Consider the following 13,541-nt stretch of genomic DNA (forward strand, 5'->3'; position numbering starts at 1 on the left):
GAACATGTGATGATTGTCTTTCTGTGCCTTTTTTTTCTGTGTCTTTTTTTCTTTCTGTGCCTTTTGTCTTTCTGTGCCTTTCTGTGTCTTTTTTTCACTTAACATGATGACCTCCAGTTCTGACCATGTTGCTGTGAATGACATGATTTTATTCTTTCTTTATGGCTGAATAGTATTTAAGTATGTATGTATACCACATTTTCTTTATCCATTTGTCTGTTGATGGACATTTAGGTTGATTCCATATCTTGGCTATTGTGAATTGTGAATAGGGCTACAATAAACATGCATGTGCATACCTCCCTTTGATATACTGTTTCCTTTTCTTTTGGATAAATACCCAGTAATGGGATTGCTGGATCTTATGGTCATTCTATTTTTAGTGGGGGTTTTTTTTTTGAGAAATATATTCATTTTCCATAGTGGTTGTAGTAATTTACATTCCCACAAACAGTGTATAAGAGTCCCTTTTCTCTGCATCCTCGCCAGCATCTGTTACTTTTTGTCTTTTTAATAATAGCTATTCTAACTGGGGAAAGATGATACCTCATTGTGGCTTTAATTTGTATTTCCCTGATGATTAGTGATGTTGAACATTTATTCATATACCTGCTGTTCATTGTATGTCTTCTTTTGAGAAATATCTATTCATGTCCTTTGCCACTTTTTAATGGAATTGTTTGTTGCTGAGTTGAGCTCCTTGTATATGCTAGACATTAATCCATTGTTAGATGAATAGTTTGAAAATATTTTCTCCCATTTTGACAAGTTGTCTCTTTACTCTGTTGATTGTTTGCTGTGCAGAAGCTTTTTAGTTTACTATAGTCCCATTTATCTGTTTCTGTTTTTGTTGCCTATGCTTTTGAGGTCTTAGCCATAAAACCTTGGCCTGCATATGGATATCCAATCTTCCTAGCATCATTTACTAAAGAGGGTGTCCTTTCACCAGTGTATGTTCTTGGCACCTTTATTGAAAATCAGTTGCTGTAAATACGTGGACTTATTCCTGGATTCTCAATTCTGTCCCATTGGTCTACATGTCTGTTTTTATACTAATACCATGCTGTTTTGGTTACTATAATCTTGTAATATATTTTAAAGTCAGGTGATGTGATGCCTCCAGCTTTGTTTCTTTTGCTCAAGATTGCTTTGGCTATTTGAGCTTTTATCAGTTCCATATGAATTTTAGGGTTACGTTTTAGAATTCTGCCCAAAGTGACATTTGTATTTTGATAGGGATTGCATTAAATCTGTAGATTGCTTTGGGCAATATGGTCATTTTAATGATATTAATTCTTCTGATCCATGAGCATGGAATGTGTTTCCATTTGTTTGTGTCCTCTTCAATTTTTTAAATCAGTGTTTTGTAGTTTTCCTTGTAGTGATCTTTCACTTCCTTGGTTAAATTTATTCCTAGGCATTTTATTTTATTTTTTGTAGCTATTATAAATTGGATTGCCTTATTGATTTCTTTCTTAGCTAGTTTATTTTTGGTGAACAAGAATGCTACTGATTTTTGTATGTTGATTTTATATCCTGCAACATTACTGAATTTATTACATCTAAGAGTTTTTTGGTGGACTCTTTAGGTATTTCTAGTTATAGGATCATATCATCTGTAAAGGGGATATCTCTTGTTATTGGTCTGTTCAGGTTTTCTATTAATATTTCTTCTTGATCCAATCTTAGTATGTTGTATGTGTCCAGACATTGTCTGTTTCCTCTAGGTTTTCTAGTTTATCAGTGTATAGTTGCTTTAATAGTCTCTGATGATCTTTTGTATTTCTGTGGTTCAGTTGTAATGTCTCCTTTTTATTTTCCGATTTTATTTACTTGAGTCTTCTCTGTTTTTTTATTGGTCAGTCTAACTATTGGTTTATCAATTTTGTCTTTTCAAAAAACCAACTTTTCATTGACCCTTTTTGGTCTCCCTTTCATTTAGTTCTGTTCTGATCTTTATTATATCTCCTCTTCTACTAATTTTAGGTTTGGCTTCTTCTTGCTTTTTAGGTTCCTAGAGGGGCATCATTAGACTGTTTATTTGGAATCTTTCTTCTTTTCTGATGTACATGTTTATTGCTATAAGCTTCCTTCTCAACACTGCTTTTGCAGTATCCCATAGGTTTTGGTATGTTGTGTTTCAATTGTCATTTGTTTCAAGAAATTATTTGACTTTCTTCTTTATTCCTCCTTGAAAAAGGGGTTATTCAGGAGCATGTTGTTTAATTTCTATGTATTTGTACAGTCTCCAAATTTCCTCTTATTATTGATTTCTAGGTCACTATAGTCTGAGACAATACTTGATATGATTTTGATTTTTAAAAATTTGTTGAGATTTGTTTTGTGTCTTAACACATGGTTCATCTTTGAGAATGTTCCGTGTGCTAATGAGAAGAATGTGTACTCTGTAGCTGGTGGATGAAATGTTCTGTAAATATCTGTTACATCCATTTGGTCTAATATGCAGTTTCAATTCAATATTTCTTTGTTGACTTTCTGTCTAGCTTATCTGTCTAATGCTAATAGTAGAGGGCTGAACTCCTCCACTATTTTTGTTTTAGAGTCTATCTCTTTCTTTAGATCTAGTAATATTTTCTTTATGAATCGGAATGCTCTAGTGTCGGGTACATAAATATTTAGGATTGTCATATTCTCTTGCTGGATTGGTTCCTTTATCATGAACTTTTTCTATTCTTTTGACTTAAACCTGTTTTATCAGACATAACTAAAGCTACTCCTCACTTTTGGTTTCTGTTTGCATGAAATATGTTTCTATCCCTTTACTTTTGGTCTATATGTGACTGTTTAGGTAAAGTCCATGTTTTTTGTAGGTAGCATACACTTGGATCATGTATTTTAAATCCATTCAGCCAGTTTATGTCTTTTAAGTGGAGAATTTCATCCATTTACACTAAGGGTTATTGTTGATATGTGAGGTTTTGTTCCTATCATATTGTTAATTGTTGTCTGGTTGTTTTGTGTATTTTTATTCCTTTCTTTTTCTCTTATTGATTATCTTTGTGGTTTGCTGATTTTCTGTGGTGGTACCATTTGAGTCTTTTCTCTTCCTCATTTGTGTATTTGCTTTACCAGTGAATGTTATATTTTTATGTGTTTTCAAGATGGTATATGTCACCCTTCACTTCCAGGTTTAGGACTCCCTTGAGCATTTCTTATAAGGCTGGACTAGTGGTGGTGAATTCCCTCAGCATTTGCTTATCTGGGAAAATTTTTATTTGTCCTTCATTTGTGAAGGATAATTGTACTGCTACAATATTGTTGTGTGGCAGTGTTTTTCTTTCAGCACTTTGACTATGTCATCCCATTCTTTCCTCACCTATAAGGTTTCTCCTGAGAAGTCTGCTGTTAGTTTGATGAAAGCTCCTTTATTAGTGACTAGACCCTTTTCTCTTGCTGTTTTTAGAATTTTCTCTTTGTCGTTGACTTTAGACAATTTGACTATAATGTGTCATGAAGAAAACCTTTTTGCATTGTATCTATTTAGGGGTCACCAGGCCTCCTGTATCTGGATGTCTAAATTTCTTGCTAGACTTGGAGAGTTTTCATCATTACCTTGTTAAATAGGTTTTCTATCCCTTTTGTTTTTTCTTCACCTTTTGGGACATCAAAAATTCAAATATTTTTTCATGTTATGGTGTCACATATACCACATAAGCTTTGTTCATTCTTTTTAATTCGTTTTTTTTCTTTAGTTTTGCCTGACTGGGTTATTTCAAAAGATCTGTCTTCAAGTTCTGAAATGTTTTTATTCTGATTAATCTAGTCTATTGTTGAAGCTTTCCAATGTATTTTACATTTTGTTTAATGATTTCATTAGTTCCAGAATTTGTGTTTGGTTCTTTTTAATAATATCTATCTCTCTGGTAAATTTCTCATTCACATCTTGAGTTCTTTTTCTGATTTATTTGTATTTTTTAAAATTCTCTTGTATCTCACTGGGCTTTTTAAATATCATTATTTTTAACTATTTGTATGGCATTTCATAAATTTATTTTTGATTGAGATCTGTTGCCAAAGAATTACTGTGTTCTTTGGAGGTATAATATTTCCTTTTTTTCATGTTGCCTGTGTCCTTACATTGATATCTGCACATCTGGTGTCACAGTCACTTTTTCCAATTTTTCAAATTTGCTTTTGAGGGACGGAGGTAATTTTTCCTGAAGTAGTATCCATGGTGCTGGTTGGAAGGGTTCTTTGGCTTTGATTCTAGACATATGTAGTAGCATAGTCTTTGGTATGATTTTTTTCAGCTGTAAACAGCATTAGTCATGTCTGTGATTTCCTCAGTAGCTTAGGGTGTGGTTGTTAGTGGAGGCTGTGGTAAAGTTTTTCTGGGGACAAGGACACAGGGTGGGTCCATTCCTGGGCCCTAGTAGTTACAGTCACAGGCTGAACATGTCTGTCCTTGGGCTCCAGGACAGTGTACACTAGCACCGGTGTCCATAAGTCCAGGTGGGTTAGTTCTTAGGTCTGCAGGCAGCTTGCTTGGGTGCTGGTAGTAGCAGTAGTGGGCTGGGTAGGCGGGTGGGTCTTGGGCCCCTGGGCAGCAGTTGTGGCATAGGCAATGGCAGTAGCAGTGAGACTAACCTCTGGGTCCCAAGTGGTCCATTTTGGTTTTCATGGTGGCTGTGATGAGCTGGGCAGGTCAGTCCCCAGACTTGCAGGTGGGACATGTGGGTGGGTGCCTACTATGGTGGTAGTGGCAGGTTGGGTAGACCTGACTGCAGGCCCCCAGTAGGAGGCTTACAACAGAGGTAAACTGGGCCAGGCAGTCCTCAGGCCCCTGGACAGCATGTCTGGGCACTGCGAGGGCCGAGCTGGGCCAGGTGGATCTGTCCTCAGGCTCCCAGGTGGTAGGGTGATCCCCAGGACCAGTGTGGAATGCTTGGATGGTGGTGGTAGCAGCTGTACTTCAGCCCTGCTACTGGGGAGAGCAAGGTTACTTTGGTGGCAGTAACCATATGCAGGTGGCTGATGAGCATGCACTTTGCTTACACTTCAGACCTGGCTGTGTCAGCCTGCATTGGCATCTGCTGCAGGAAGGGGATTTTTTCCTCAGGGCAACATAAAAATGCACAGTGACTTTGCTGCTGGGGCCAGTGAGGTATTTGCCAATGGCTTGTGCTTCAGCTCTGGCCCAGGGCTTCAGGCCATGCACCTGGCTGAGGTGGTGGCTATGGGCTCGGAAGGTCAATGGGGTTCAAGAAATATGGAGCTATAGAGGCTCTTGGGTCTCCAGGCCAGATGCAGTCTGCTGGAGCTGGGCTGTCAGTATAGTGCCTTGCTGTAGCTGCTTAGGTGTTGGGAGTGTGTTTGGGATCCAGTGCGAGCTTTCTCTCCAGAGCAATGCCTTCACATGGTCTCCAGGCACACCCCCTAGGTTAGTCTAGGGGCTCATGAAAGTCTTGGAGCCTTCCCATGGCTAGGATGCAGGCATCTACAGTGGGAACGTGGACCTCTGGGAGCCACTCACTTACCCTTTTTTGCACTGGGTTGCCTCTCCAAGCTCCTAGCCAATCCCAACCAAGCAGGCTGCCTCGCTTACCTTTCCTTCTTGCTTTAGGTGTCTGTAGTCACTACTCTTTTGAATTCAAGTGTTCTTTCTTAGATGGTCCATTTGAAGTGTGATTATCTACTAACTATCTTGGTTCTTTATGAAGGAGGTGAGTACCAGATGCCTCTAGTCAGCCATTTTGAAGCCCCTCCCCGATTACTGTTACCTTACACTACATCTTGAAATCAGATGGTATATGTTCTCTGATATTCTTTTTCAATGTTGTTTTAGCTAGCACAGATCCTTTGCATTTTCATGCAAATTTGACTTGCTAATTTCCACCCCCAAAATCCTGTTGACATTTTGATTAGGATTACAATGAATTTATGGATGAATTTGTGATAAAATTTAGATAATTTTCAGTCATGTTTTAGTCTGTTTTCATACTGCTTTGAAAAAATACCTGAGACTGGGTAATTTATAAAGAAAAAGTGGTTTAATGGACTCACAGTTCCACATGGCTGGGAAGACCTCACAATCATGGTGGAAGGCAAAGGAAGAGCAAAGGCACATCTTACATAGTGGCAGGCAAGAGAGTGTGTGAAGGGGAACTGCCTTTTATAAAACCATCAGATCTCATGAGACTTATTCACAATCACAAGAACAGCATGGGAAAAACCCACCCCCATGATTCAATTATCTCCCACCAGGTCCCTCCCATGACACGTGGAGATTATGGGAACTACGTTTCATGATGTGATTTGGGTGGGGACACAGCCAAACCATATCAAGTCATTATTTCTTTAAGCAATTTTTTGTCCATCCTCTCTCTCTTCTTCTGAAACTCCAATTATATGTATCCTAGGCCATTTGAAGTTGTCTCACAGCCCATTGATTTTCCCTATAGTTTTTCTCTCTTTTTCCTCTCTGTGTTTCATTTTCTTTTTCTTTTTTTCTTTCTTTTTTTTTGAGACGGAGTTTCGCTCTAGTTGGCAAGGATAGAGTGCAATTGCATGATATTGGCTCACTGCAACCTCTGCCTCCCATGTTCAAGTGATTCTCCTGCCTCAGCCTCCTGAGTGGCCGGGATTACAGGCATGCCCGGCTAATTTTGTATCTTTAGTAGAGATGGGGTTTCTCCATGTTGGTCAGGCTGGTCTCAAACTCTGACCTCAGGTGATCTGCCCACCTCGGCCTCCCAAAGTGCTGGGATTGCAGGCGTGAGCCACTGTGCCCAGCTGTGTTTCATTTACAATAGTTTCTATTTCTGTCTTCAAGTTCACTATTTTCTTTTCTTCAGCAGTGTCTAATTTTCTGTTAACTTCATCCAATGTATTTTTCATTTCAGATATTGTATTTTTTACATCTACAAGTTCAGTTGGGTCTTTTATCTTACATGTCTCTCCTTGACATTTTACTTTCCTCTATCTTCTAGAACACAGAGAATGTAATGGTAATAACCTTTTAAATGTTCTTGTTTATTAATTCTATCATCTGTATTATTTCTGTGTGTTTCTTTTGATTGATTTTTCTCCTGATATGTGTAGTATTATCCTGCTTCTTTGCAATATGGTAATTTTTAATTGCATGCCAGACATTGTTGATTTTACTGTGTTGTATGCTGGATATTTTTGTATTCTTTTAAATATTCTTAAGCTTTGCTCTGAGATTCATTTAAGCTACTTAGAAACAATTTAATCCTTTTGCAGCTTACTTTTTAAGCTTTGTTATTCAAGGCCAGAACAGCCTCTAGTCTAAGACTAATTTTTTTCGTTAATGAGGCAATGCCCTCTGAATGTACTATCTGATGCCCCTAAGCATGTGTAAAATGAGGTTCTTCCACTCTCGCATAGGAACATAAACTATTCCTGGCTCTACATGATGATTGATGATTGTTTTATGTGTTCGTTTTGGGTGAATTTTTCCTGGACTCAGGTAGTTTCTTTCCATGGATGTGATGATCAATACTCACCTAAAGACTTGAGAGTCTGCAAATATCTGGAGCTCTCTCTGTGCAATTCTCTCCTCTCTGGTACTCTGCCCCATAAATCCTAGCTGCCTTTGCCTCCCAAAATTCTTAACTTAGGAGAATTTATAGGCTCTGTTTGGATTCCCCCTCTCTGCTATGGCCTGGAAACTATAGGCAGGCAGTAATTTGGGGTAACAAGTAGGGCTCACCTTGTTAGTTTCCCTTCTCTTGGGGACCACTGCTCTGAGCCCTGCAGTCTGATGTCTGAAAACTGTGGTTTTATATATTTTGTAGGATTTTTTGTTGTGTTGCTTAGGGTAGGAGGGTCAATCTAATTCCTCTTACTCATCATTCCTAGTGTCACTCTTCATCAAGGCAATTTCTTGGTACTTTTCAACCTGGCCAAGGATTAGGTAAGATTGGTATAAGTGTGCATGCATGTGTTTAAATTTATATGTGTATGTGTGATAAATATATATGTGTGTGCATACCTATGTGTGAGCACATGTATGTCATATGCTTGCATACATATGTGCCTTTCCTTGAAGGATGTAAAGAGAATTAACTAATCACCACAATACTTTGGCTATGTGCAAGGCATTCTTGCAGGTTGTATGCCAATCACATTTCTTTATGGGGGAGAAGAGGAAGAGAAAAAAGGGCTGCTGGGTGGGGCTCTGAGCTATCAATCCTTGAGAGATAAGAGGTACAACCAACTGAAATTATAATTCAAGTCCCCAGAATGGCCAGACAAATATTCTTTCTAAAAATGAACAGCAGGTAATAATTCAATCTGGGGGAGGGTATGTCAAAATGATACCTTATACTGGCACAGTGTTTTATAGTTTTTAAAATGTAATTCTATCCATGGTCTTACTGGGAGGCACAACATATCTTTATTGTTGTTATGATTATTACTAATCATCATTTATCAGGTCTGCTTATGAGAACTCATTTTATGGCTGAATGAGAGAGGGTAGAAGGGATTAATGTCACTGGATGGCTGCAGCTGTTTCTACGATCTGAATCCCACTGGAGAAGCCTCTGGAGGGTGGACCAGAATAACTCTCCACTGTCTCCACTGTTAACACTGCTTCCATTTGTGGCGTCAATCTCAACCCTCCATTGACCTGACTGCACCTGCAGATAACATACATGACAGAATGAAAATGGATAAACTACTATTGGTTTAATCAGTATTGACCAAGGAATGGGGTGGGAGGAGGGCAGGGGGGGCAGAGAGTTCTGGGAATGAGGAGAACTCTAATATATGGAAAAGAGTCAGACCTTATAAAGGCATTTTACAGTGTGGCAGGGACCAAAATTGTTGCATCACATGTTTATTGGGCCCCCAGGATCTGCTCTCGCTGGAAAGTCCCAATCCCAATCTCATCTTTTGCTAACTGGCATTCTTGCTGACTTAGCAATTCTTGAGAAATCACCCTGATCCCTCTTGGCATGTTGCAGTTCTGTATTTACAAGTGGGATAAGGAATACATTTCTTAAAGTAAGATCTTGGCTAGTTGGGGTGGCAGGAATTCTGATTTGGAGGGAGCATCTAGAAAAGCACACCCCTAAGTATGTGCTGACTAGCTGGGTGGTCAGCAGCACCAAGGCACTCAAGGCCAGGCTTTTGGACAGCTTCCTAGGAATGGACCTGATAGGAGGGTCATCCCACCATCGTCAAACTGCCCATGACAAGAGGACAAATATACCTTACAGTTTCTAGTCCTTCTAATGGAATGTGGGTTAACACTGAGCACCTGAGGTTCCCGGACTTTGGGAACAACCCCATGGAGCACTCAGCAGTGGATGCCCTGCGGGAATCATTCCCCATTCCCAGCTTAGCTTGGATCTAGAATGTCCCTGTGAGTTTTGAAATGGACAAGAAGTAGCATTCTCCCTGCAGTGTCAGCAGGCCGTGTGGTAAACATGAGCTCTGGTTTCATTGCTGTGATTTTAGGATTTCAGCCTGGCAGAGACTTCATGCTGAATGCTGGTGATATCTAAGGGCCAGAAGAGACCCATTCGGTTTTCTTGAACATCTTCCACCTTCACTTTTTAAAGGCATTGTTACTATTTAAATGTATTTTTAATAGGTGACATATGTTCATGATATAAATTTCAAAAACACAAAATGAAAAATCCATGAGCAGTTTTCCTCCTTCTCCTGATCCCCAACAACTCGGTTCTCAGAATTAATCAATATTCCAGATTCTTGCATGTCTTTCTAGGTGTATTCTTTACACAACTGACAGGTATGTCAGTGTGCAATTCTTTAATTTTTACTCTCTTCTCCCCCTTTTTTTTCCTCCACAAATGGTAGAGATAGCAGGTTAGTTCTAGGGACCTAGACTCGGAGATTGAGATTTGCAGGACAGGAATTTTCCTGGGGAGTGCCTTTGGGATCAACATCTGCAAGGAAGAGAAGGAAGCAGGATTGAGCATAGGGAGGGAGTAAACTGTATTGCAGTCTCGACAGAGGCCTCCACCAGCTCTGTGGGGAGCTAGGATAGCCTTCAGAGTTGTCCCAATTTGGGTTGGAGGGGAGCAGGCCATTGAATGTGAGCATAATTTTCCAAAGGCTACTCTCTTCAGCCATGGGTAACTCCTGGAGAAGGACTTAACTGTCAGCCACCAACACTCACAGCAGCTGGGGGATCTGGTTGGGCCCAGCACAGCATCCCCTCCAGCAGCACATGTGTGTTGCTTTTTTCACTTTACGGTAGATGTTGAAATTTGTTCCACATAACTGCATAAACTTCCTTATTCCATTTCTAATGGCTGCAGAGTGTTCCATTGTGTGGGTATAGCATATTTTACATAGTCAGTTTCCCATTGATAGACATTTGGTTTATTACCACTCTTTTGCAATTATATCCTGTTCTGCAGTGTAGATTTATCTCTTCATAGACATGCAAGTAGTCAACTTACAGGACCAAAAACTAGGTACACTTTTCATTTGGAAGCTATTATCCAATCCATCCACTGAGGCTGTATCAGTTTACACTCTCACGAGCAGTGTATGAGCTTGTCTGTTTTCCTGACCTTTGCCTGCATTATATTATCAAAAATTTTAATTTTTCCCAATCTGAAAGGTTAAAAATGGTATCTTGTGGTAGTTTCAGTTTGAATTTCTCTTTTTTATGCGTGAGATTGAGGATCTTTTTGTTATGTCTAAAGCAATTTGCATCTCTTTTTTTTCTGCAAACTTTTTGATTATAGCCTTTGTCCACTTATCTTTTACGTTTTTGGCCATTCTCTTGTGGATTTTGTAGAAACTCTTTATATATTATTTTATATATTATGAAATTTTATATATTTTGAAAAATGTTATATATTAAGAAAATTCGACTCTTGTAATAGAAATTGACAAGTTAGCTCTTTATCTTAGGTAGGGAGAAGAAGCTGTTTTAGACGTAAGGACTTTTTTTTTTTTTTTTTTTTTTTGAGACAGACTTTTGCTCTTGTTGCCCAGGCTGTAGTGCAATGGTGCAATCTTGGCTCACTGCAACCTCTGCCTTCCGGGTTCAAGCAATTCTCATACCTCAGCCTCCTGAGTAGCTGGGATTACAGGCACGTGCCACCACACCCAGCTAATTTTTGTATTTTTAGTAGAGACGGGGCTTCACCATGTTGGTTTCTAACTCCTGACCTCAGGTGATCCACCCACCTTGGCCTCCCAAAGTGCTGGGATTACAGGCGTGAGCCACCGCACCCAGCCTATGTAAGGACCTTTTAAAGAATAGGTTCTGCAGCATTTCTGATTCCTATACATGACCTGTGTTCTTCCATCCACCACTGAATCCACATGCTGGGATTGAAGCCAGTTGCAGCTGTTCTGCCTTCAGTGGTGTGTCCCCTACTTTAGCAGCCCAGCAAGTCCTGCAGATTCCCTGGGGATTTTTGACCTGGAGTTCCTGTTCAGTAGACTTGGTGTTCCAGGCACAACAGCCCCTCCCATCTCCCATCTTCTGTCTCTCAAGGTGACTGCTGCTGGAGCTGTCACACATTCTGTGACTTGGTTCATATGAGACCGGAGCAAGCTGAACTTGAATGCAGCTTGTCAGAGAGTGTCCTCTCTATTATCATGGTATTGCAATTGGGCAGCCCTGGGTTCAAATCTTCTCATCACCACTTAACCATCTCATCTTGGACACATCAGTTAATCTCTCTGAGGTGCAATTCCTCATCTCTATAATGGGAAAATTAGCAGGTGTTTCTGTGGGTTGTAGAGAGGATTAAATGGATTAAATTTAATTAAACACGTATTTCTGTGGGTTGTAGAGAGGATTAAATTATGTCCAAACTGCTAGGCGTGGCTCACAAGGCCCTCAGAAGTGAGCTCCTCTTTGTCCCTCAGCTCTCTGACCCCTACCTTGTTGTTTGCACTCCAGCCACACTAAGTCTCTTCCAGTTCCTTGGATAACTGTACTTGGGCTAATGCCCATTTATCTCGCATGTCTCAGGGTAGTCTCCTCAGTGAAGCCTTCTCTGACTCCGCTGCTCCCCGTATGGTGGAGCTTTCCATGCTACACCCTGGCACACTATAGTACTTCATGCTTCTCATTTGCTGTGAACCTGTCTCCGCAGACCGAACATGCCATGAGGGCAGGGGCACTGCATCTCTCCCCTGGGCTCAGTCCAGAACCTCGCATATATTTAGCAGGCACCAGTGAAGTTTTACTGGACAACAGATGGATGGTTGGATGGACAGCTAGATAGAAGAATGAATGAATGGGAAAAGGGAAGGAAGGATGGGAAGGGATGGATAGATAGAGGGAATGAAAGGATAGACGGATATAAGTATGGAAGTATGGGTGGATGGAAGGATGAATAGATGAACTGATGGATAGACAAGGTGTTTAGGTTATCATCTGACATTCTGGGAAGAGCTTCATTTATTTCTGAAGGCTATGACTTGCTAACTTCAAAGAAAGGGAAAGGGTTGTTTTTTTTTTTTTCCACAGAGAAGCAGAATCCTGATATGAACAACCTAATGCCCTCTCAGCACAACCCAGACCATGACAATTTTTAAAACAATCCATTAAGTGGCTTATTGGCTTGACTCGTCCAGGATTTTCATGCCCAAAGATCATGAAGTTGTGTGCTCTTCTGTGTCTTGATGTCTTCACTCTGAGTGGGAACCAGGGAGACTGAAAGAATTCTGACATTAAGGAATCTTATTTACTCTGACATTAAAGAATCTTATTTACTCTTCAAAAAGGTTACCTACAGATTGGGTGAGAAGGTGAGCACTTTACCACCTATATATTTGGAAAATCATTAGGTAATTTTTGGAAAAGTCAATCATAATGTATCAGAAGCTTAATCCTCTATGATTTTACAATGGCACTTAGAATTGCAGTATTTATACATGCAAAATGCTCCATTTATCTGCCAAGAAACATGGTGATCCAGACAAATCAGATTTCTGTGTAACTGAGATTTCTGTGTAACTGAGGCTTGATATTTAAATATTCATTTTATTTTTCTAACACTATTGTTATGACTCAAAGCATTTTTGAAATCTTTTATAATTTCCTTTATGTCAATTCAGGTCAAGTCTTTTTTTAATGTTGCTGTTTTAATAAAGATATCTTCCCTTTCCTCCTTAGTAAATAGCACCTTAGACACAAGTCACAATTTCATCAAGACTTAGAGTTATCATTGTAAACAGACATTGTTTTCCTGGATTCTTGTATTTGGTAATGTTCTCAGGGCTCTTGCAGAGTGAAATGGATGCTGACTGTTCTGTTTTTACTAACAATTCTTCTCCTCTCCATGTTTATTGCATGGCTTTACTTTTGTCTGTTTTTGTCCTGAGTGTGGCTTATTGCATATGGGCTTTCTGATAACTACTTACTTTTCTGGGGTCTTTTTTCCCAATTATTTTTAAATCGTGGTAAAATGCACATAATATAAAACCATATTAACCATTTTAAGTGTACAGCTCAGTGGTATTAAATACTTGACACTCATTAATGTTGTACAGCCATCTCCCCTATCCATCTTCAGAACTCATTCATCTTGTAAAACTGAAGCTCTGTACCCATT

The sequence above is a fragment of the Pan troglodytes genome, chromosome 4, assembly GCF_028858775.2.
Source record: "Pan troglodytes isolate AG18354 chromosome 4, NHGRI_mPanTro3-v2.0_pri, whole genome shotgun sequence".
NCBI classification, from domain to species: Eukaryota; Metazoa; Chordata; class Mammalia; order Primates; family Hominidae; genus Pan; species Pan troglodytes.